The 17,999-nt window shown below is 54.4% G+C and overlaps 52 non-coding genes across 52 annotated transcripts; 34 read left to right on the top strand and 18 right to left on the bottom strand.

Annotated features, from left to right (window-relative positions):
• Positions 1–18: 18 nt before the first annotated feature.
• On the bottom strand, positions 19–90 carry Trnap-agg (transfer RNA proline (anticodon AGG)). Its single transcript has one exon. It is a non-coding gene; the product is annotated as a tRNA-Pro (tRNA).
• A 488-nt stretch (positions 91–578) lies between these two features.
• Trnav-cac (transfer RNA valine (anticodon CAC)) lies at positions 579–651 on the top strand. The gene has a single exon. It is a non-coding gene; the product is annotated as a tRNA-Val (tRNA).
• A 158-nt stretch (positions 652–809) lies between these two features.
• Trnav-aac (transfer RNA valine (anticodon AAC)) lies at positions 810–882 on the top strand. Its single transcript has one exon. It is a non-coding gene; the product is annotated as a tRNA-Val (tRNA).
• A 183-nt stretch (positions 883–1,065) lies between these two features.
• On the bottom strand, positions 1,066–1,137 carry Trnap-agg (transfer RNA proline (anticodon AGG)). The gene has a single exon. It is a non-coding gene; the product is annotated as a tRNA-Pro (tRNA).
• Positions 1,138–1,625: 488 nt separating this feature from the next.
• On the top strand, positions 1,626–1,698 carry Trnav-cac (transfer RNA valine (anticodon CAC)). Its single transcript has one exon. It is a non-coding gene; the product is annotated as a tRNA-Val (tRNA).
• Positions 1,699–1,856: 158 nt separating this feature from the next.
• Positions 1,857–1,929, top strand: Trnav-aac (transfer RNA valine (anticodon AAC)). Its single transcript has one exon. It is a non-coding gene; the product is annotated as a tRNA-Val (tRNA).
• Positions 1,930–2,112: 183 nt separating this feature from the next.
• Positions 2,113–2,184, bottom strand: Trnap-agg (transfer RNA proline (anticodon AGG)). The gene has a single exon. It is a non-coding gene; the product is annotated as a tRNA-Pro (tRNA).
• Positions 2,185–2,672: 488 nt separating this feature from the next.
• On the top strand, positions 2,673–2,745 carry Trnav-cac (transfer RNA valine (anticodon CAC)). The gene has a single exon. It is a non-coding gene; the product is annotated as a tRNA-Val (tRNA).
• A 158-nt stretch (positions 2,746–2,903) lies between these two features.
• On the top strand, positions 2,904–2,976 carry Trnav-aac (transfer RNA valine (anticodon AAC)). Its single transcript has one exon. It is a non-coding gene; the product is annotated as a tRNA-Val (tRNA).
• Positions 2,977–3,160: 184 nt separating this feature from the next.
• Positions 3,161–3,232, bottom strand: Trnap-agg (transfer RNA proline (anticodon AGG)). Its single transcript has one exon. It is a non-coding gene; the product is annotated as a tRNA-Pro (tRNA).
• A 488-nt stretch (positions 3,233–3,720) lies between these two features.
• On the top strand, positions 3,721–3,793 carry Trnav-cac (transfer RNA valine (anticodon CAC)). Its single transcript has one exon. It is a non-coding gene; the product is annotated as a tRNA-Val (tRNA).
• Positions 3,794–3,951: 158 nt separating this feature from the next.
• On the top strand, positions 3,952–4,024 carry Trnav-aac (transfer RNA valine (anticodon AAC)). The gene has a single exon. It is a non-coding gene; the product is annotated as a tRNA-Val (tRNA).
• Positions 4,025–4,207: 183 nt separating this feature from the next.
• Trnap-agg (transfer RNA proline (anticodon AGG)) lies at positions 4,208–4,279 on the bottom strand. The gene has a single exon. It is a non-coding gene; the product is annotated as a tRNA-Pro (tRNA).
• A 488-nt stretch (positions 4,280–4,767) lies between these two features.
• On the top strand, positions 4,768–4,840 carry Trnav-cac (transfer RNA valine (anticodon CAC)). Its single transcript has one exon. It is a non-coding gene; the product is annotated as a tRNA-Val (tRNA).
• A 158-nt stretch (positions 4,841–4,998) lies between these two features.
• On the top strand, positions 4,999–5,071 carry Trnav-aac (transfer RNA valine (anticodon AAC)). The gene has a single exon. It is a non-coding gene; the product is annotated as a tRNA-Val (tRNA).
• Positions 5,072–5,254: 183 nt separating this feature from the next.
• On the bottom strand, positions 5,255–5,326 carry Trnap-agg (transfer RNA proline (anticodon AGG)). The gene has a single exon. It is a non-coding gene; the product is annotated as a tRNA-Pro (tRNA).
• A 488-nt stretch (positions 5,327–5,814) lies between these two features.
• Positions 5,815–5,887, top strand: Trnav-cac (transfer RNA valine (anticodon CAC)). Its single transcript has one exon. It is a non-coding gene; the product is annotated as a tRNA-Val (tRNA).
• A 158-nt stretch (positions 5,888–6,045) lies between these two features.
• On the top strand, positions 6,046–6,118 carry Trnav-aac (transfer RNA valine (anticodon AAC)). The gene has a single exon. It is a non-coding gene; the product is annotated as a tRNA-Val (tRNA).
• Positions 6,119–6,302: 184 nt separating this feature from the next.
• Trnap-agg (transfer RNA proline (anticodon AGG)) lies at positions 6,303–6,374 on the bottom strand. The gene has a single exon. It is a non-coding gene; the product is annotated as a tRNA-Pro (tRNA).
• Positions 6,375–6,862: 488 nt separating this feature from the next.
• Trnav-cac (transfer RNA valine (anticodon CAC)) lies at positions 6,863–6,935 on the top strand. Its single transcript has one exon. It is a non-coding gene; the product is annotated as a tRNA-Val (tRNA).
• A 158-nt stretch (positions 6,936–7,093) lies between these two features.
• On the top strand, positions 7,094–7,166 carry Trnav-aac (transfer RNA valine (anticodon AAC)). Its single transcript has one exon. It is a non-coding gene; the product is annotated as a tRNA-Val (tRNA).
• A 183-nt stretch (positions 7,167–7,349) lies between these two features.
• On the bottom strand, positions 7,350–7,421 carry Trnap-agg (transfer RNA proline (anticodon AGG)). The gene has a single exon. It is a non-coding gene; the product is annotated as a tRNA-Pro (tRNA).
• Positions 7,422–7,909: 488 nt separating this feature from the next.
• Trnav-cac (transfer RNA valine (anticodon CAC)) lies at positions 7,910–7,982 on the top strand. Its single transcript has one exon. It is a non-coding gene; the product is annotated as a tRNA-Val (tRNA).
• A 158-nt stretch (positions 7,983–8,140) lies between these two features.
• Trnav-aac (transfer RNA valine (anticodon AAC)) lies at positions 8,141–8,213 on the top strand. The gene has a single exon. It is a non-coding gene; the product is annotated as a tRNA-Val (tRNA).
• A 183-nt stretch (positions 8,214–8,396) lies between these two features.
• Positions 8,397–8,468, bottom strand: Trnap-agg (transfer RNA proline (anticodon AGG)). The gene has a single exon. It is a non-coding gene; the product is annotated as a tRNA-Pro (tRNA).
• Positions 8,469–8,956: 488 nt separating this feature from the next.
• Positions 8,957–9,029, top strand: Trnav-cac (transfer RNA valine (anticodon CAC)). Its single transcript has one exon. It is a non-coding gene; the product is annotated as a tRNA-Val (tRNA).
• A 158-nt stretch (positions 9,030–9,187) lies between these two features.
• Trnav-aac (transfer RNA valine (anticodon AAC)) lies at positions 9,188–9,260 on the top strand. Its single transcript has one exon. It is a non-coding gene; the product is annotated as a tRNA-Val (tRNA).
• A 184-nt stretch (positions 9,261–9,444) lies between these two features.
• On the bottom strand, positions 9,445–9,516 carry Trnap-agg (transfer RNA proline (anticodon AGG)). The gene has a single exon. It is a non-coding gene; the product is annotated as a tRNA-Pro (tRNA).
• Positions 9,517–10,004: 488 nt separating this feature from the next.
• Positions 10,005–10,077, top strand: Trnav-cac (transfer RNA valine (anticodon CAC)). Its single transcript has one exon. It is a non-coding gene; the product is annotated as a tRNA-Val (tRNA).
• Positions 10,078–10,235: 158 nt separating this feature from the next.
• On the top strand, positions 10,236–10,308 carry Trnav-aac (transfer RNA valine (anticodon AAC)). Its single transcript has one exon. It is a non-coding gene; the product is annotated as a tRNA-Val (tRNA).
• A 184-nt stretch (positions 10,309–10,492) lies between these two features.
• Positions 10,493–10,564, bottom strand: Trnap-agg (transfer RNA proline (anticodon AGG)). Its single transcript has one exon. It is a non-coding gene; the product is annotated as a tRNA-Pro (tRNA).
• Positions 10,565–11,052: 488 nt separating this feature from the next.
• On the top strand, positions 11,053–11,125 carry Trnav-cac (transfer RNA valine (anticodon CAC)). The gene has a single exon. It is a non-coding gene; the product is annotated as a tRNA-Val (tRNA).
• Positions 11,126–11,283: 158 nt separating this feature from the next.
• On the top strand, positions 11,284–11,356 carry Trnav-aac (transfer RNA valine (anticodon AAC)). The gene has a single exon. It is a non-coding gene; the product is annotated as a tRNA-Val (tRNA).
• A 184-nt stretch (positions 11,357–11,540) lies between these two features.
• Trnap-agg (transfer RNA proline (anticodon AGG)) lies at positions 11,541–11,612 on the bottom strand. The gene has a single exon. It is a non-coding gene; the product is annotated as a tRNA-Pro (tRNA).
• Positions 11,613–12,100: 488 nt separating this feature from the next.
• On the top strand, positions 12,101–12,173 carry Trnav-cac (transfer RNA valine (anticodon CAC)). The gene has a single exon. It is a non-coding gene; the product is annotated as a tRNA-Val (tRNA).
• A 158-nt stretch (positions 12,174–12,331) lies between these two features.
• Positions 12,332–12,404, top strand: Trnav-aac (transfer RNA valine (anticodon AAC)). Its single transcript has one exon. It is a non-coding gene; the product is annotated as a tRNA-Val (tRNA).
• Positions 12,405–12,588: 184 nt separating this feature from the next.
• Trnap-agg (transfer RNA proline (anticodon AGG)) lies at positions 12,589–12,660 on the bottom strand. Its single transcript has one exon. It is a non-coding gene; the product is annotated as a tRNA-Pro (tRNA).
• A 488-nt stretch (positions 12,661–13,148) lies between these two features.
• Positions 13,149–13,221, top strand: Trnav-cac (transfer RNA valine (anticodon CAC)). Its single transcript has one exon. It is a non-coding gene; the product is annotated as a tRNA-Val (tRNA).
• Positions 13,222–13,379: 158 nt separating this feature from the next.
• Positions 13,380–13,452, top strand: Trnav-aac (transfer RNA valine (anticodon AAC)). Its single transcript has one exon. It is a non-coding gene; the product is annotated as a tRNA-Val (tRNA).
• A 183-nt stretch (positions 13,453–13,635) lies between these two features.
• Trnap-agg (transfer RNA proline (anticodon AGG)) lies at positions 13,636–13,707 on the bottom strand. The gene has a single exon. It is a non-coding gene; the product is annotated as a tRNA-Pro (tRNA).
• A 488-nt stretch (positions 13,708–14,195) lies between these two features.
• Positions 14,196–14,268, top strand: Trnav-cac (transfer RNA valine (anticodon CAC)). The gene has a single exon. It is a non-coding gene; the product is annotated as a tRNA-Val (tRNA).
• Positions 14,269–14,426: 158 nt separating this feature from the next.
• Positions 14,427–14,499, top strand: Trnav-aac (transfer RNA valine (anticodon AAC)). The gene has a single exon. It is a non-coding gene; the product is annotated as a tRNA-Val (tRNA).
• A 184-nt stretch (positions 14,500–14,683) lies between these two features.
• Trnap-agg (transfer RNA proline (anticodon AGG)) lies at positions 14,684–14,755 on the bottom strand. Its single transcript has one exon. It is a non-coding gene; the product is annotated as a tRNA-Pro (tRNA).
• Positions 14,756–15,243: 488 nt separating this feature from the next.
• Trnav-cac (transfer RNA valine (anticodon CAC)) lies at positions 15,244–15,316 on the top strand. Its single transcript has one exon. It is a non-coding gene; the product is annotated as a tRNA-Val (tRNA).
• A 158-nt stretch (positions 15,317–15,474) lies between these two features.
• Positions 15,475–15,547, top strand: Trnav-aac (transfer RNA valine (anticodon AAC)). The gene has a single exon. It is a non-coding gene; the product is annotated as a tRNA-Val (tRNA).
• A 184-nt stretch (positions 15,548–15,731) lies between these two features.
• Trnap-agg (transfer RNA proline (anticodon AGG)) lies at positions 15,732–15,803 on the bottom strand. The gene has a single exon. It is a non-coding gene; the product is annotated as a tRNA-Pro (tRNA).
• Positions 15,804–16,291: 488 nt separating this feature from the next.
• On the top strand, positions 16,292–16,364 carry Trnav-cac (transfer RNA valine (anticodon CAC)). Its single transcript has one exon. It is a non-coding gene; the product is annotated as a tRNA-Val (tRNA).
• Positions 16,365–16,522: 158 nt separating this feature from the next.
• On the top strand, positions 16,523–16,595 carry Trnav-aac (transfer RNA valine (anticodon AAC)). Its single transcript has one exon. It is a non-coding gene; the product is annotated as a tRNA-Val (tRNA).
• A 184-nt stretch (positions 16,596–16,779) lies between these two features.
• Positions 16,780–16,851, bottom strand: Trnap-agg (transfer RNA proline (anticodon AGG)). The gene has a single exon. It is a non-coding gene; the product is annotated as a tRNA-Pro (tRNA).
• A 488-nt stretch (positions 16,852–17,339) lies between these two features.
• Trnav-cac (transfer RNA valine (anticodon CAC)) lies at positions 17,340–17,412 on the top strand. The gene has a single exon. It is a non-coding gene; the product is annotated as a tRNA-Val (tRNA).
• A 158-nt stretch (positions 17,413–17,570) lies between these two features.
• Positions 17,571–17,643, top strand: Trnav-aac (transfer RNA valine (anticodon AAC)). Its single transcript has one exon. It is a non-coding gene; the product is annotated as a tRNA-Val (tRNA).
• Positions 17,644–17,826: 183 nt separating this feature from the next.
• Positions 17,827–17,898, bottom strand: Trnap-agg (transfer RNA proline (anticodon AGG)). The gene has a single exon. It is a non-coding gene; the product is annotated as a tRNA-Pro (tRNA).
• Positions 17,899–17,999: the final 101 nt, after the last annotated feature.

Here is a 17,999-nt window from a genome sequence, read left to right as displayed (position 1 = left end):
AGTTTGCACAAAACGCTAGGGCTCGTCCGGGATTTGAACCCGGGACCTCCTGCACCCTAAGCAGGAATCATACCCCTAGACCAACGAGCCCTGTGACAGCGCGAGCGCCAAATATTCCAGCAAACTGCGTCCCTCGAAGTCGTCCAGGGTGCTCTTTGAGTCTGGTGCGGCTGGCGGGATGGGGGAGGTGCTCTCTGCCGGCAGTGCTGTTCTTCGACAGACTGTGTAGCGACACAATGGGTCATGGGCAGCACCCTTCTCGGAGGTGCCGTGGCCCGCGGTCGGCGGCCTTCCAGGGCTATTGGCATCTTCATGTAAAGCTGCTGCTGGGCTCGCACTGCCTGCTGCTAAGGAGGTGATTGTTTTTGCTAATGTGACTTGCAATAACGACTGCGCGAAACGCCGCTATCTCGTTCGGGATGCTACGGCAGACACCCTCTCGAGCACCCCGAAGACTTGTTGAGCCCTCGGCAGCGATGGGTTTCAGGCTGTCAAAAGAACTATGGTGTGTGCATGCGCGGGCGAAAGAAAGGCTGAGGCGCCTTCGAGTGTACAAGGATGGAGTGAGCGTGTCCGTCGTTTCCGTAGTGTAGCGGTTATCACATCTGCTTCACACGCAGAAGGTCCCCGGTTCGATCCCGGGCGGGAACAGCATTTTCCTGCCTATGTCGCATACTACTCCAGTGAGCCACGTCATGTGTGGATCTGCTGCATGTACCTTCTTCATGCAAGTGCCGCATTTATTGAATTTTTAAGTTACGATGGCAACCTTGTTACAAGTTGTCTGTGAAGCAAGCCTGAAAGCAGTAGTTTCCGTGGTGTAGCGGTTATCACGTCTGCCTAACACGCAGAAGGTCCCCGGTTCGATCCCGGGCGGAAACACTTTTTCATCACTTTAAACCGACAAGCATTTGCTACGATCTGTACCGAAACCTTGGTAATCACCTTCATACGTCGGACCAGAGGGCAGTTCCTTAGAGCAAATATGAAATTAGCTTTACATTGACGGGCAGCTTTTTGCGCTGACTCAGCCACCGACGTGCGACCAGTTTGCACAAAACGCTAGGGCTCGTCCGGGATTTGAACCCGGGACCTCCTGCACCCTAAGCAGGAATCATACCCCTAGACCAACGAGCCCTGTGACAGCGCGAGCGCCAAATATTCCAGCAAACTGCGTCCCTCGAAGTCGTCCAGGGTGCTCTTTGAGTCTGGTGCGGCTGGCGGGATGGGGGAGGTGCTCTCTGCCGGCAGTGCTGTTCTTCGACAGACTGTGTAGCGACACAATGGGTCATGGGCAGCACCGTTCTCGGAGGTGCCGTGGCCCGCGGTCGGCGGCCTTCCAGGGCTATTGGCATCTTCATGTAAAGCTGCTGCTGGGCTCGCACTGCCTGCTGCTAAGGAGGTGATTGTTTTTGCTAATGTGACTTGCAATAACGACTGCGCGAAACGCCGCTATCTCGTTCGGGATGCTACGACAGACACCCTCTCGAGCACCCCGAAGACTTGTTGAGCCCTCGGCAGCGATGGGTTTCAGGCTGTCAAAAGAACTATGGTGTGTGCATGCGCGGGCGAAAGAAAGGCTGAGGCGCCTTCGAGTGTACAAGGATGGAGTGAGCGTGTCCGTCGTTTCCGTAGTGTAGCGGTTATCACATCTGCTTCACACGCAGAAGGTCCCCGGTTCGATCCCGGGCGGGAACAGCATTTTCCTGCCTATGTCGCATACTACTCCAGTGAGCCACGTCATGTGTGGATCTGCTGCATGTACCTTCTTCATGCAAGTGCCGCATTTATTGAATTTTTAAGTTACGATGGCAACCTTGTTACAAGTTGTCTGTGAAGCAAGCCTGAAAGCAGTAGTTTCCGTGGTGTAGCGGTTATCACGTCTGCCTAACACGCAGAAGGTCCCCGGTTCGATCCCGGGCGGAAACACTTTTTCATCACTTTAAACCGACAAGCATTTGCTACGATCTGTACCGAAACCTTGGTAATCACCTTCATACGTCGGACCAGAGGGCAGTTCCTTAGAGCAAATATGAAATTAGCTTTACATTGACGGGCAGCTTTTTGCGCTGACTCAGCCACCGACGTGCGACCAGTTTGCACAAAACGCTAGGGCTCGTCCGGGATTTGAACCCGGGACCTCCTGCACCCTAAGCAGGAATCATACCCCTAGACCAACGAGCCCTGTGACAGCGCGAGCGCCAAATATTCCAGCAAACTGCGTCCCTCGAAGTCGTCCAGGGTGCTCTTTGAGTCTGGTGCGGCTGGCGGGATGGGGGAGGTGCTCTCTGCCGGCAGTGCTGTTCTTCGACAGACTGTGTAGCGACACAATGGGTCATGGGCAGCACCGTTCTCGGAGGTGCCGTGGCCCGCGGTCGGCGGCCTTCCAGGGCTATTGGCATCTTCATGTAAAGCTGCTGCTGGGCTCGCACTGCCTGCTGCTAAGGAGGTGATTGTTTTTGCTAATGTGACTTGCAATAACGACTGCGCGAAACGCCGCTATCTCGTTCGGGATGCTACGACAGACACCCTCTCGAGCACCCCGAAGACTTGTTGAGCCCTCGGCAGCGATGGGTTTCAGGCTGTCAAAAGAACTATGGTGTGTGCATGCGCGGGCGAAAGAAAGGCTGAGGCGCCTTCGAGTGTACAAGGATGGAGTGAGCGTGTCCGTCGTTTCCGTAGTGTAGCGGTTATCACATCTGCTTCACACGCAGAAGGTCCCCGGTTCGATCCCGGGCGGGAACAGCATTTTCCTGCCTATGTCGCATACTACTCCAGTGAGCCACGTCATGTGTGGATCTGCTGCATGTACCTTCTTCATGCAAGTGCCGCATTTATTGAATTTTTAAGTTACGATGGCAACCTTGTTACAAGTTCTCTGTGAAGCAAGCCTGAAAGCAGTAGTTTCCGTGGTGTAGCGGTTATCACGTCTGCCTAACACGCAGAAGGTCCCCGGTTCGATCCCGGGCGGAAACACTTTTTCATCACTTTAAACCGACAAGCATTTGCTACGATCTGTACCGAAACCTTGGTAATCACCTTCATACGTCGGACCAGAGGGTCAGTTCCTTAGAGCAAATATGAAATTAGCTTTACATTGACGGGCAGCTTTTTGCGCTGACTCAGCCACCGACGTGCGACCAGTTTGCACAAAACGCTAGGGCTCGTCCGGGATTTGAACCCGGGACCTCCTGCACCCTAAGCAGGAATCATACCCCTAGACCAACGAGCCCTGTGACAGCGCGAGCGCCAAATATTCCAGCAAACTGCGTCCCTCGAAGTCGTCCAGGGTGCTCTTTGAGTCTGGTGCGGCTGGCGGGATGGGGGAGGTGCTCTCTGCCGGCAGTGCTGTTCTTCGACAGACTGTGTAGCGACACAATGGGTCATGGGCAGCACCCTTCTCGGAGGTGCCGTGGCCCGCGGTCGGCGGCCTTCCAGGGCTATTGGCATCTTCATGTAAAGCTGCTGCTGGGCTCGCACTGCCTGCTGCTAAGGAGGTGATTGTTTTTGCTAATGTGACTTGCAATAACGACTGCGCGAAACGCCGCTATCTCGTTCGGGATGCTACGACAGACACCCTCTCGAGCACCCCGAAGACTTGTTGAGCCCTCGGCAGCGATGGGTTTCAGGCTGTCAAAAGAACTATGGTGTGTGCATGCGCGGGCGAAAGAAAGGCTGAGGCGCCTTCGAGTGTACAAGGATGGAGTGAGCGTGTCCGTCGTTTCCGTAGTGTAGCGGTTATCACATCTGCTTCACACGCAGAAGGTCCCCGGTTCGATCCCGGGCGGGAACAGCATTTTCCTGCCTATGTCGCATACTACTCCAGTGAGCCACGTCATGTGTGGATCTGCTGCATGTACCTTCTTCATGCAAGTGCCGCATTTATTGAATTTTTAAGTTACGATGGCAACCTTGTTACAAGTTCTCTGTGAAGCAAGCCTGAAAGCAGTAGTTTCCGTGGTGTAGCGGTTATCACGTCTGCCTAACACGCAGAAGGTCCCCGGTTCGATCCCGGGCGGAAACACTTTTTCATCACTTTAAACCGACAAGCATTTGCTACGATCTGTACCGAAACCTTGGTAATCACCTTCATACGTCGGACCAGAGGGCAGTTCCTTAGAGCAAATATGAAATTAGCTTTACATTGACGGGCAGCTTTTTGCGCTGACTCAGCCACCGACGTGCGACCAGTTTGCACAAAACGCTAGGGCTCGTCCGGGATTTGAACCCGGGACCTCCTGCACCCTAAGCAGGAATCATACCCCTAGACCAACGAGCCCTGTGACAGCGCGAGCGCCAAATATTCCAGCAAACTGCGTCCCTCGAAGTCGTCCAGGGTGCTCTTTGAGTCTGGTGCGGCTGGCGGGATGGGGGAGGTGCTCTCTGCCGGCAGTGCTGTTCTTCGACAGACTGTGTAGCGACACAATGGGTCATGGGCAGCACCGTTCTCGGAGGTGCCGTGGCCCGCGGTCGGCGGCCTTCCAGGGCTATTGGCATCTTCATGTAAAGCTGCTGCTGGGCTCGCACTGCCTGCTGCTAAGGAGGTGATTGTTTTTGCTAATGTGACTTGCAATAACGACTGCGCGAAACGCCGCTATCTCGTTCGGGATGCTACGACAGACACCCTCTCGAGCACCCCGAAGACTTGTTGAGCCCTCGGCAGCGATGGGTTTCAGGCTGTCAAAAGAACTATGGTGTGTGCATGCGCGGGCGAAAGAAAGGCTGAGGCGCCTTCGAGTGTACAAGGATGGAGTGAGCGTGTCCGTCGTTTCCGTAGTGTAGCGGTTATCACATCTGCTTCACACGCAGAAGGTCCCCGGTTCGATCCCGGGCGGGAACAGCATTTTCCTGCCTATGTCGCATACTACTCCAGTGAGCCACGTCATGTGTGGATCTGCTGCATGTACCTTCTTCATGCAAGTGCCGCATTTATTGAATTTTTAAGTTACGATGGCAACCTTGTTACAAGTTCTCTGTGAAGCAAGCCTGAAAGCAGTAGTTTCCGTGGTGTAGCGGTTATCACGTCTGCCTAACACGCAGAAGGTCCCCGGTTCGATCCCGGGCGGAAACACTTTTTCATCACTTTAAACCGACAAGCATTTGCTACGATCTGTACCGAAACCTTGGTAATCACCTTCATACGTCGGACCAGAGGGCAGTTCCTTAGAGCAAATATGAAATTAGCTTTACATTGACGGGCAGCTTTTTGCGCTGACTCAGCCACCGACGTGCGACCAGTTTGCACAAAACGCTAGGGCTCGTCCGGGATTTGAACCCGGGACCTCCTGCACCCTAAGCAGGAATCATACCCCTAGACCAACGAGCCCTGTGACAGCGCGAGCGCCAAATATTCCAGCAAACTGCGTCCCTCGAAGTCGTCCAGGGTGCTCTTTGAGTCTGGTGCGGCTGGCGGGATGGGGGAGGTGCTCTCTGCCGGCAGTGCTGTTCTTCGACAGACTGTGTAGCGACACAATGGGTCATGGGCAGCACCGTTCTCGGAGGTGCCGTGGCCCGCGGTCGGCGGCCTTCCAGGGCTATTGGCATCTTCATGTAAAGCTGCTGCTGGGCTCGCACTGCCTGCTGCTAAGGAGGTGATTGTTTTTGCTAATGTGACTTGCAATAACGACTGCGCGAAACGCCGCTATCTCGTTCGGGATGCTACGACAGACACCCTCTCGAGCACCCCGAAGACTTGTTGAGCCCTCGGCAGCGATGGGTTTCAGGCTGTCAAAAGAACTATGGTGTGTGCATGCGCGGGCGAAAGAAAGGCTGAGGCGCCTTCGAGTGTACAAGGATGGAGTGAGCGTGTCCGTCGTTTCCGTAGTGTAGCGGTTATCACATCTGCTTCACACGCAGAAGGTCCCCGGTTCGATCCCGGGCGGGAACAGCATTTTCCTGCCTATGTCGCATACTACTCCAGTGAGCCACGTCATGTGTGGATCTGCTGCATGTACCTTCTTCATGCAAGTGCCGCATTTATTGAATTTTTAAGTTACGATGGCAACCTTGTTACAAGTTCTCTGTGAAGCAAGCCTGAAAGCAGTAGTTTCCGTGGTGTAGCGGTTATCACGTCTGCCTAACACGCAGAAGGTCCCCGGTTCGATCCCGGGCGGAAACACTTTTTCATCACTTTAAACCGACAAGCATTTGCTACGATCTGTACCGAAACCTTGGTAATCACCTTCATACGTCGGACCAGAGGGTCAGTTCCTTAGAGCAAATATGAAATTAGCTTTACATTGACGGGCAGCTTTTTGCGCTGACTCAGCCACCGACGTGCGACCAGTTTGCACAAAACGCTAGGGCTCGTCCGGGATTTGAACCCGGGACCTCCTGCACCCTAAGCAGGAATCATACCCCTAGACCAACGAGCCCTGTGACAGCGCGAGCGCCAAATATTCCAGCAAACTGCGTCCCTCGAAGTCGTCCAGGGTGCTCTTTGAGTCTGGTGCGGCTGGCGGGATGGGGGAGGTGCTCTCTGCCGGCAGTGCTGTTCTTCGACAGACTGTGTAGCGACACAATGGGTCATGGGCAGCACCGTTCTCGGAGGTGCCGTGGCCCGCGGTCGGCGGCCTTCCAGGGCTATTGGCATCTTCATGTAAAGCTGCTGCTGGGCTCGCACTGCCTGCTGCTAAGGAGGTGATTGTTTTTGCTAATGTGACTTGCAATAACGACTGCGCGAAACGCCGCTATCTCGTTCGGGATGCTACGACAGACACCCTCTCGAGCACCCCGAAGACTTGTTGAGCCCTCGGCAGCGATGGGTTTCAGGCTGTCAAAAGAACTATGGTGTGTGCATGCGCGGGCGAAAGAAAGGCTGAGGCGCCTTCGAGTGTACAAGGATGGAGTGAGCGTGTCCGTCGTTTCCGTAGTGTAGCGGTTATCACATCTGCTTCACACGCAGAAGGTCCCCGGTTCGATCCCGGGCGGGAACAGCATTTTCCTGCCTATGTCGCATACTACTCCAGTGAGCCACGTCATGTGTGGATCTGCTGCATGTACCTTCTTCATGCAAGTGCCGCATTTATTGAATTTTTAAGTTACGATGGCAACCTTGTTACAAGTTCTCTGTGAAGCAAGCCTGAAAGCAGTAGTTTCCGTGGTGTAGCGGTTATCACGTCTGCCTAACACGCAGAAGGTCCCCGGTTCGATCCCGGGCGGAAACACTTTTTCATCACTTTAAACCGACAAGCATTTGCTACGATCTGTACCGAAACCTTGGTAATCACCTTCATACGTCGGACCAGAGGGCAGTTCCTTAGAGCAAATATGAAATTAGCTTTACATTGACGGGCAGCTTTTTGCGCTGACTCAGCCACCGACGTGCGACCAGTTTGCACAAAACGCTAGGGCTCGTCCGGGATTTGAACCCGGGACCTCCTGCACCCTAAGCAGGAATCATACCCCTAGACCAACGAGCCCTGTGACAGCGCGAGCGCCAAATATTCCAGCAAACTGCGTCCCTCGAAGTCGTCCAGGGTGCTCTTTGAGTCTGGTGCGGCTGGCGGGATGGGGGAGGTGCTCTCTGCCGGCAGTGCTGTTCTTCGACAGACTGTGTAGCGACACAATGGGTCATGGGCAGCACCCTTCTCGGAGGTGCCGTGGCCCGCGGTCGGCGGCCTTCCAGGGCTATTGGCATCTTCATGTAAAGCTGCTGCTGGGCTCGCACTGCCTGCTGCTAAGGAGGTGATTGTTTTTGCTAATGTGACTTGCAATAACGACTGCGCGAAACGCCGCTATCTCGTTCGGGATGCTACGACAGACACCCTCTCGAGCACCCCGAAGACTTGTTGAGCCCTCGGCAGCGATGGGTTTCAGGCTGTCAAAAGAACTATGGTGTGTGCATGCGCGGGCGAAAGAAAGGCTGAGGCGCCTTCGAGTGTACAAGGATGGAGTGAGCGTGTCCGTCGTTTCCGTAGTGTAGCGGTTATCACATCTGCTTCACACGCAGAAGGTCCCCGGTTCGATCCCGGGCGGGAACAGCATTTTCCTGCCTATGTCGCATACTACTCCAGTGAGCCACGTCATGTGTGGATCTGCTGCATGTACCTTCTTCATGCAAGTGCCGCATTTATTGAATTTTTAAGTTACGATGGCAACCTTGTTACAAGTTCTCTGTGAAGCAAGCCTGAAAGCAGTAGTTTCCGTGGTGTAGCGGTTATCACGTCTGCCTAACACGCAGAAGGTCCCCGGTTCGATCCCGGGCGGAAACACTTTTTCATCACTTTAAACCGACAAGCATTTGCTACGATCTGTACCGAAACCTTGGTAATCACCTTCATACGTCGGACCAGAGGGCAGTTCCTTAGAGCAAATATGAAATTAGCTTTACATTGACGGGCAGCTTTTTGCGCTGACTCAGCCACCGACGTGCGACCAGTTTGCACAAAACGCTAGGGCTCGTCCGGGATTTGAACCCGGGACCTCCTGCACCCTAAGCAGGAATCATACCCCTAGACCAACGAGCCCTGTGACAGCGCGAGCGCCAAATATTCCAGCAAACTGCGTCCCTCGAAGTCGTCCAGGGTGCTCTTTGAGTCTGGTGCGGCTGGCGGGATGGGGGAGGTGCTCTCTGCCGGCAGTGCTGTTCTTCGACAGACTGTGTAGCGACACAATGGGTCATGGGCAGCACCGTTCTCGGAGGTGCCGTGGCCCGCGGTCGGCGGCCTTCCAGGGCTATTGGCATCTTCATGTAAAGCTGCTGCTGGGCTCGCACTGCCTGCTGCTAAGGAGGTGATTGTTTTTGCTAATGTGACTTGCAATAACGACTGCGCGAAACGCCGCTATCTCGTTCGGGATGCTACGACAGACACCCTCTCGAGCACCCCGAAGACTTGTTGAGCCCTCGGCAGCGATGGGTTTCAGGCTGTCAAAAGAACTATGGTGTGTGCATGCGCGGGCGAAAGAAAGGCTGAGGCGCCTTCGAGTGTACAAGGATGGAGTGAGCGTGTCCGTCGTTTCCGTAGTGTAGCGGTTATCACATCTGCTTCACACGCAGAAGGTCCCCGGTTCGATCCCGGGCGGGAACAGCATTTTCCTGCCTATGTCGCATACTACTCCAGTGAGCCACGTCATGTGTGGATCTGCTGCATGTACCTTCTTCATGCAAGTGCCGCATTTATTGAATTTTTAAGTTACGATGGCAACCTTGTTACAAGTTCTCTGTGAAGCAAGCCTGAAAGCAGTAGTTTCCGTGGTGTAGCGGTTATCACGTCTGCCTAACACGCAGAAGGTCCCCGGTTCGATCCCGGGCGGAAACACTTTTTCATCACTTTAAACCGACAAGCATTTGCTACGATCTGTACCGAAACCTTGGTAATCACCTTCATACGTCGGACCAGAGGGTCAGTTCCTTAGAGCAAATATGAAATTAGCTTTACATTGACGGGCAGCTTTTTGCGCTGACTCAGCCACCGACGTGCGACCAGTTTGCACAAAACGCTAGGGCTCGTCCGGGATTTGAACCCGGGACCTCCTGCACCCTAAGCAGGAATCATACCCCTAGACCAACGAGCCCTGTGACAGCGCGAGCGCCAAATATTCCAGCAAACTGCGTCCCTCGAAGTCGTCCAGGGTGCTCTTTGAGTCTGGTGCGGCTGGCGGGATGGGGGAGGTGCTCTCTGCCGGCAGTGCTGTTCTTCGACAGACTGTGTAGCGACACAATGGGTCATGGGCAGCACCGTTCTCGGAGGTGCCGTGGCCCGCGGTCGGCGGCCTTCCAGGGCTATTGGCATCTTCATGTAAAGCTGCTGCTGGGCTCGCACTGCCTGCTGCTAAGGAGGTGATTGTTTTTGCTAATGTGACTTGCAATAACGACTGCGCGAAACGCCGCTATCTCGTTCGGGATGCTACGACAGACACCCTCTCGAGCACCCCGAAGACTTGTTGAGCCCTCGGCAGCGATGGGTTTCAGGCTGTCAAAAGAACTATGGTGTGTGCATGCGCGGGCGAAAGAAAGGCTGAGGCGCCTTCGAGTGTACAAGGATGGAGTGAGCGTGTCCGTCGTTTCCGTAGTGTAGCGGTTATCACATCTGCTTCACACGCAGAAGGTCCCCGGTTCGATCCCGGGCGGGAACAGCATTTTCCTGCCTATGTCGCATACTACTCCAGTGAGCCACGTCATGTGTGGATCTGCTGCATGTACCTTCTTCATGCAAGTGCCGCATTTATTGAATTTTTAAGTTACGATGGCAACCTTGTTACAAGTTCTCTGTGAAGCAAGCCTGAAAGCAGTAGTTTCCGTGGTGTAGCGGTTATCACGTCTGCCTAACACGCAGAAGGTCCCCGGTTCGATCCCGGGCGGAAACACTTTTTCATCACTTTAAACCGACAAGCATTTGCTACGATCTGTACCGAAACCTTGGTAATCACCTTCATACGTCGGACCAGAGGGTCAGTTCCTTAGAGCAAATATGAAATTAGCTTTACATTGACGGGCAGCTTTTTGCGCTGACTCAGCCACCGACGTGCGACCAGTTTGCACAAAACGCTAGGGCTCGTCCGGGATTTGAACCCGGGACCTCCTGCACCCTAAGCAGGAATCATACCCCTAGACCAACGAGCCCTGTGACAGCGCGAGCGCCAAATATTCCAGCAAACTGCGTCCCTCGAAGTCGTCCAGGGTGCTCTTTGAGTCTGGTGCGGCTGGCGGGATGGGGGAGGTGCTCTCTGCCGGCAGTGCTGTTCTTCGACAGACTGTGTAGCGACACAATGGGTCATGGGCAGCACCCTTCTCGGAGGTGCCGTGGCCCGCGGTCGGCGGCCTTCCAGGGCTATTGGCATCTTCATGTAAAGCTGCTGCTGGGCTCGCACTGCCTGCTGCTAAGGAGGTGATTGTTTTTGCTAATGTGACTTGCAATAACGACTGCGCGAAACGCCGCTATCTCGTTCGGAATGCTACGACAGACACCCTCTCGAGCACCCCGAAGACTTGTTGAGCCCTCGGCAGCGATGGGTTTCAGGCTGTCAAAAGAACTATGGTGTGTGCATGCGCGGGCGAAAGAAAGGCTGAGGCGCCTTCGAGTGTACAAGGATGGAGTGAGCGTGTCCGTCGTTTCCGTAGTGTAGCGGTTATCACATCTGCTTCACACGCAGAAGGTCCCCGGTTCGATCCCGGGCGGGAACAGCATTTTCCTGGCTATGTCGCATACTACTCCAGTGAGCCACGTCATGTGTGGATCTGCTGCATGTACCTTCTTCATGCAAGTGCCGCATTTATTGAATTTTTAAGTTACGATGGCAACCTTGTTACAAGTTCTCTGTGAAGCAAGCCTGAAAGCAGTAGTTTCCGTGGTGTAGCGGTTATCACGTCTGCCTAACACGCAGAAGGTCCCCGGTTCGATCCCGGGCGGAAACACTTTTTCATCACTTTAAACCGACAAGCATTTGCTACGATCTGTACCGAAACCTTGGTAATCACCTTCATACGTCGGACCAGAGGGTCAGTTCCTTAGAGCAAATATGAAATTAGCTTTACATTGACGGGCAGCTTTTTGCGCTGACTCAGCCACCGACGTGCGACCAGTTTGCACAAAACGCTAGGGCTCGTCCGGGATTTGAACCCGGGACCTCCTGCACCCTAAGCAGGAATCATACCCCTAGACCAACGAGCCCTGTGACAGCGCGAGCGCCAAATATTCCAGCAAACTGCGTCCCTCGAAGTCGTCCAGGGTGCTCTTTGAGTCTGGTGCGGCTGGCGGGATGGGGGAGGTGCTCTCTGCCGGCAGTGCTGTTCTTCGACAGACTGTGTAGCGACACAATGGGTCATGGGCAGCACCGTTCTCGGAGGTGCCGTGGCCCGCGGTCGGCGGCCTTCCAGGGCTATTGGCATCTTCATGTAAAGCTGCTGCTGGGCTCGCACTGCCTGCTGCTAAGGAGGTGATTGTTTTTGCTAATGTGACTTGCAATAACGACTGCGCGAAACGCCGCTATCTCGTTCGGGATGCTACGACAGACACCCTCTCGAGCACCCCGAAGACTTGTTGAGCCCTCGGCAGCGATGGGTTTCAGGCTGTCAAAAGAACTATGGTGTGTGCATGCGCGGGCGAAAGAAAGGCTGAGGCGCCTTCGAGTGTACAAGGATGGAGTGAGCGTGTCCGTCGTTTCCGTAGTGTAGCGGTTATCACATCTGCTTCACACGCAGAAGGTCCCCGGTTCGATCCCGGGCGGGAACAGCATTTTCCTGCCTATGTCGCATACTACTCCAGTGAGCCACGTCATGTGTGGATCTGCTGCATGTACCTTCTTCATGCAAGTGCCGCATTTATTGAATTTTTAAGTTACGATGGCAACCTTGTTACAAGTTCTCTGTGAAGCAAGCCTGAAAGCAGTAGTTTCCGTGGTGTAGCGGTTATCACGTCTGCCTAACACGCAGAAGGTCCCCGGTTCGATCCCGGGCGGAAACACTTTTTCATCACTTTAAACCGACAAGCATTTGCTACGATCTGTACCGAAACCTTGGTAATCACCTTCATACGTCGGACCAGAGGGTCAGTTCCTTAGAGCAAATATGAAATTAGCTTTACATTGACGGGCAGTTTTTTGCGCTGACTCAGCCACCGACGTGCGACCAGTTTGCACAAAACGCTAGGGCTCGTCCGGGATTTGAACCCGGGACCTCCTGCACCCTAAGCAGGAATCATACCCCTAGACCAACGAGCCCTGTGACAGCGCGAGCGCCAAATATTCCAGCAAACTGCGTCCCTCGAAGTCGTCCAGGGTGCTCTTTGAGTCTGGTGCGGCTGGCGGGATGGGGGAGGTGCTCTCTGCCGGCAGTGCTGTTCTTCGACAGACTGTGTAGCGACACAATGGGTCATGGGCAGCACCGTTCTCGGAGGTGCCGTGGCCCGCGGTCGGCGGCCTTCCAGGGCTATTGGCATCTTCATGTAAAGCTGCTGCTGGGCTCGCACTGCCTGCTGCTAAGGAGGTGATTGTTTTTGCTAATGTGACTTGCAATAACGACTGCGCGAAACGCCGCTATCTCGTTCGGGATGCTACGACAGACACCCTCTCGAGCACCCCGAAGACTTGTTGAGCCCTCGGCAGCGATGGGTTTCAGGCTGTCAAAAGAACTATGGTGTGTGCATGCGCGGGCGAAAGAAAGGCTGAGGCGCCTTCGAGTGTACAAGGATGGAGTGAGCGTGTCCGTCGTTTCCGTAGTGTAGCGGTTATCACATCTGCTTCACACGCAGAAGGTCCCCGGTTCGATCCCGGGCGGGAACAGCATTTTCCTGCCTATGTCGCATACTACTCCAGTGAGCCACGTCATGTGTGGATCTGCTGCATGTACCTTCTTCATGCAAGTGCCGCATTTATTGAATTTTTAAGTTACGATGGCAACCTTGTTACAAGTTCTCTGTGAAGCAAGCCTGAAAGCAGTAGTTTCCGTGGTGTAGCGGTTATCACGTCTGCCTAACACGCAGAAGGTCCCCGGTTCGATCCCGGGCGGAAACACTTTTTCATCACTTTAAACCGACAAGCATTTGCTACGATCTGTACCGAAACCTTGGTAATCACCTTCATACGTCGGACCAGAGGGCAGTTCCTTAGAGCAAATATGAAATTAGCTTTACATTGACGGGCAGCTTTTTGCGCTGACTCAGCCACCGACGTGCGACCAGTTTGCACAAAACGCTAGGGCTCGTCCGGGATTTGAACCCGGGACCTCCTGCACCCTAAGCAGGAATCATACCCCTAGACCAACGAGCCCTGTGACAGCGCGAGCGCCAAATATTCCAGCAAACTGCGTCCCTCGAAGTCGTCCAGGGTGCTCTTTGAGTCTGGTGCGGCTGGCGGGATGGGGGAGGTGCTCTCTGCCGGCAGTGCTGTTCTTCGACAGACTGTGTAGCGACACAATGGGTCATGGGCAGCACCCTTCTCGGAGGTGCCGTGGCCCGCGGTCGGCGGCCTTCCAGGGCTATTGGCATCTTCATGTAAAGCTGCTGCTGGGCTCGCACTGCCTGCTGCTAAGGAGGTGATTGTTTTTGCTAATGTGACTTGCAATAACGACTGCGCGAAACGCCGCTATCTCGTTCGGGATGCTACGACAGACACCCTCTCGAGCACCCCGAAGACTTGTTGAGCCCTCGGCAGCGATGGGTTTCAGGCTGTCAAAAGAACTATGGTGTGTGCATGCGCGGGCGAAAGAAAGGCTGAGGCGCCTTCGAGTGTACAAGGATGGAGTGAGCGTGTCCGTCGTTTCCGTAGTGTAGCGGTTATCACATCTGCTTCACACGCAGAAGGTCCCCGGTTCGATCCCGGGCGGGAACAGCATTTTCCTGCCTATGTCGCATACTACTCCAGTGAGCCACGTCATGTGTGGATCTGCTGCATGTACCTTCTTCATGCAAGTGCCGCATTTATTGAATTTTTAAGTTACGATGGCAACCTTGTTACAAGTTCTCTGTGAAGCAAGCCTGAAAGCAGTAGTTTCCGTGGTGTAGCGGTTATCACGTCTGCCTAACACGCAGAAGGTCCCCGGTTCGATCCCGGGCGGAAACACTTTTTCATCACTTTAAACCGACAAGCATTTGCTACGATCTGTACCGAAACCTTGGTAATCACCTTCATACGTCGGACCAGAGGGTCAGTTCCTTAGAGCAAATATGAAATTAGCTTTACATTGACGGGCAGCTTTTTGCGCTGACTCAGCCACCGACGTGCGACCAGTTTGCACAAAACGCTAGGGCTCGTCCGGGATTTGAACCCGGGACCTCCTGCACCCTAAGCAGGAATCATACCCCTAGACCAACGAGCCCTGTGACAGCGCGAGCGCCAAATATTCCAGCAAACTGCGTCCCTCGAAGTCGTCCAGGGTGCTCTTTGAGTCTGGTGCGGCTGGCGGGATGGGGGAGGTGCTCTCTGCCGGCAGTGCTGTTCTTCGACAGACTGTGTAGCGACACAATGGGTCATGGGCAGCACCGTTCTCGGAGGTGCCGTGGCCCGCGGTCGGCGGCCTTCCAGGGCTATTGGCATCTTCATGTAAAGCTGCTGCTGGGCTCGCACTGCCTGCTGCTAAGGAGGTGATTGTTTTTGCTAATGTGACTTGCAATAACGACTGCGCGAAACGCCGCTATCTCGTTCGGGATGCTACGACAGACACCCTCTCGAGCACCCCGAAGACTTGTTGAGCCCTCGGCAGCGATGGGTTTCAGGCTGTCAAAAGAACTATGGTGTGTGCATGCGCGGGCGAAAGAAAGGCTGAGGCGCCTTCGAGTGTACAAGGATGGAGTGAGCGTGTCCGTCGTTTCCGTAGTGTAGCGGTTATCACATCTGCTTCACACGCAGAAGGTCCCCGGTTCGATCCCGGGCGGGAACAGCATTTTCCTGCCTATGTCGCATACTACTCCAGTGAGCCACGTCATGTGTGGATCTGCTGCATGTACCTTCTTCATGCAAGTGCCGCATTTATTGAATTTTTAAGTTACGATGGCAACCTTGTTACAAGTTCTCTGTGAAGCAAGCCTGAAAGCAGTAGTTTCCGTGGTGTAGCGGTTATCACGTCTGCCTAACACGCAGAAGGTCCCCGGTTCGATCCCGGGCGGAAACACTTTTTCATCACTTTAAACCGACAAGCATTTGCTACGATCTGTACCGAAACCTTGGTAATCACCTTCATACGTCGGACCAGAGGGTCAGTTCCTTAGAGCAAATATGAAATTAGCTTTACATTGACGGGCAGCTTTTTGCGCTGACTCAGCCACCGACGTGCGACCAGTTTGCACAAAACGCTAGGGCTCGTCCGGGATTTGAACCCGGGACCTCCTGCACCCTAAGCAGGAATCATACCCCTAGACCAACGAGCCCTGTGACAGCGCGAGCGCCAAATATTCCAGCAAACTGCGTCCCTCGAAGTCGTCCAGGGTGCTCTTTGAGTCTGGTGCGGCTGGCGGGATGGGGGAGGTGCTCTCTGCCGGCAGTGCTGTTCTTCGACAGACTGTGTAGCGACACAATGGGTCATGGGCAGCACCCTTCTCGGAGGTGCCGTGGCCCGCGGTCGGCGGCCTTCCAGGGCTATTGGCATCTTCATGTAAAGCTGCTGCTGGGCTCGCACTGCCTGCTGCTAAGGAGGTGATTGTTTTTGCTAATGTGACTTGCAATAACGACTGCGCGAAACGCCGCTATCTCGTTCGGAATGCTACGACAGACACCCTCTCGAGCACCCCGAAGACTTGTTGAGCCCTCGGCAGCGATGGGTTTCAGGCTGTCAAAAGAACTATGGTGTGTGCATGCGCGGGCGAAAGAAAGGCTGAGGCGCCTTCGAGTGTACAAGGATGGAGTGAGCGTGTCCGTCGTTTCCGTAGTGTAGCGGTTATCACATCTGCTTCACACGCAGAAGGTCCCCGGTTCGATCCCGGGCGGGAACAGCATTTTCCTGGCTATGTCGCATACTACTCCAGTGAGCCACGTCATGTGTGGATCTGCTGCATGTACCTTCTTCATGCAAGTGCCGCATTTATTGAATTTTTAAGTTACGATGGCAACCTTGTTACAAGTTCTCTGTGAAGCAAGCCTGAAAGCAGTAGTTTCCGTGGTGTAGCGGTTATCACGTCTGCCTAACACGCAGAAGGTCCCCGGTTCGATCCCGGGCGGAAACACTTTTTCATCACTTTAAACCGACAAGCATTTGCTACGATCTGTACCGAAACCTTGGTAATCACCTTCATACGTCGGACCAGAGGGTCAGTTCCTTAGAGCAAATATGAAATTAGCTTTACATTGACGGGCAGCTTTTTGCGCTGACTCAGCCACCGACGTGCGACCAGTTTGCACAAAACGCTAGGGCTCGTCCGGGATTTGAACCCGGGACCTCCTGCACCCTAAGCAGGAATCATACCCCTAGACCAACGAGCCCTGTGACAGCGCGAGCGCCAAATATTCCAGCAAACTGCGTCCCTCGAAGTCGTCCAGGGTGCTCTTTGAGTCTGGTGCGGCTGGCGGGATGGGGGAGGTGCTCTCTGCCGGCAGTGCTGTTCTTCGACAGACTGTGTAGCGACACAATGGGTCATGGGCAGCACCGTTCTCGGAGGTGCCGTGGCCCGCGGTCGGCGGCCTTCCAGGGCTATTGGCATCTTCATGTAAAGCTGCTGCTGGGCTCGCACTGCCTGCTGCTAAGGAGGTGATTGTTTTTGCTAATGTGACTTGCAATAACGACTGCGCGAAACGCCGCTATCTCGTTCGGGATGCTACGACAGACACCCTCTCGAGCACCCCGAAGACTTGTTGAGCCCTCGGCAGCGATGGGTTTCAGGCTGTCAAAAGAACTATGGTGTGTGCATGCGCGGGCGAAAGAAAGGCTGAGGCGCCTTCGAGTGTACAAGGATGGAGTGAGCGTGTCCGTCGTTTCCGTAGTGTAGCGGTTATCACATCTGCTTCACACGCAGAAGGTCCCCGGTTCGATCCCGGGCGGGAACAGCATTTTCCTGCCTATGTCGCATACTACTCCAGTGAGCCACGTCATGTGTGGATCTGCTGCATGTACCTTCTTCATGCAAGTGCCGCATTTATTGAATTTTTAAGTTACGATGGCAACCTTGTTACAAGTTCTCTGTGAAGCAAGCCTGAAAGCAGTAGTTTCCGTGGTGTAGCGGTTATCACGTCTGCCTAACACGCAGAAGGTCCCCGGTTCGATCCCGGGCGGAAACACTTTTTCATCACTTTAAACCGACAAGCATTTGCTACGATCTGTACCGAAACCTTGGTAATCACCTTCATACGTCGGACCAGAGGGCAGTTCCTTAGAGCAAATATGAAATTAGCTTTACATTGACGGGCAGCTTTTTGCGCTGACTCAGCCACCGACGTGCGACCAGTTTGCACAAAACGCTAGGGCTCGTCCGGGATTTGAACCCGGGACCTCCTGCACCCTAAGCAGGAATCATACCCCTAGACCAACGAGCCCTGTGACAGCGCGAGCGCCAAATATTCCAGCAAACTGCGTCCCTCGAAGTCGTCCAGGGTGCTCTTTGAGTCTGGTGCGGCTGGCGGGATGGGGGAGGTGC

The sequence above is a fragment of the Schistocerca nitens genome, chromosome 2, assembly GCF_023898315.1.
Source record: "Schistocerca nitens isolate TAMUIC-IGC-003100 chromosome 2, iqSchNite1.1, whole genome shotgun sequence".
Taxonomy (NCBI): domain Eukaryota; kingdom Metazoa; phylum Arthropoda; class Insecta; order Orthoptera; family Acrididae; genus Schistocerca; species Schistocerca nitens.
The sequence above is the reverse complement of the archived record's forward strand: the minus strand, read 5'-3'. Positions and strand labels throughout refer to the sequence as shown.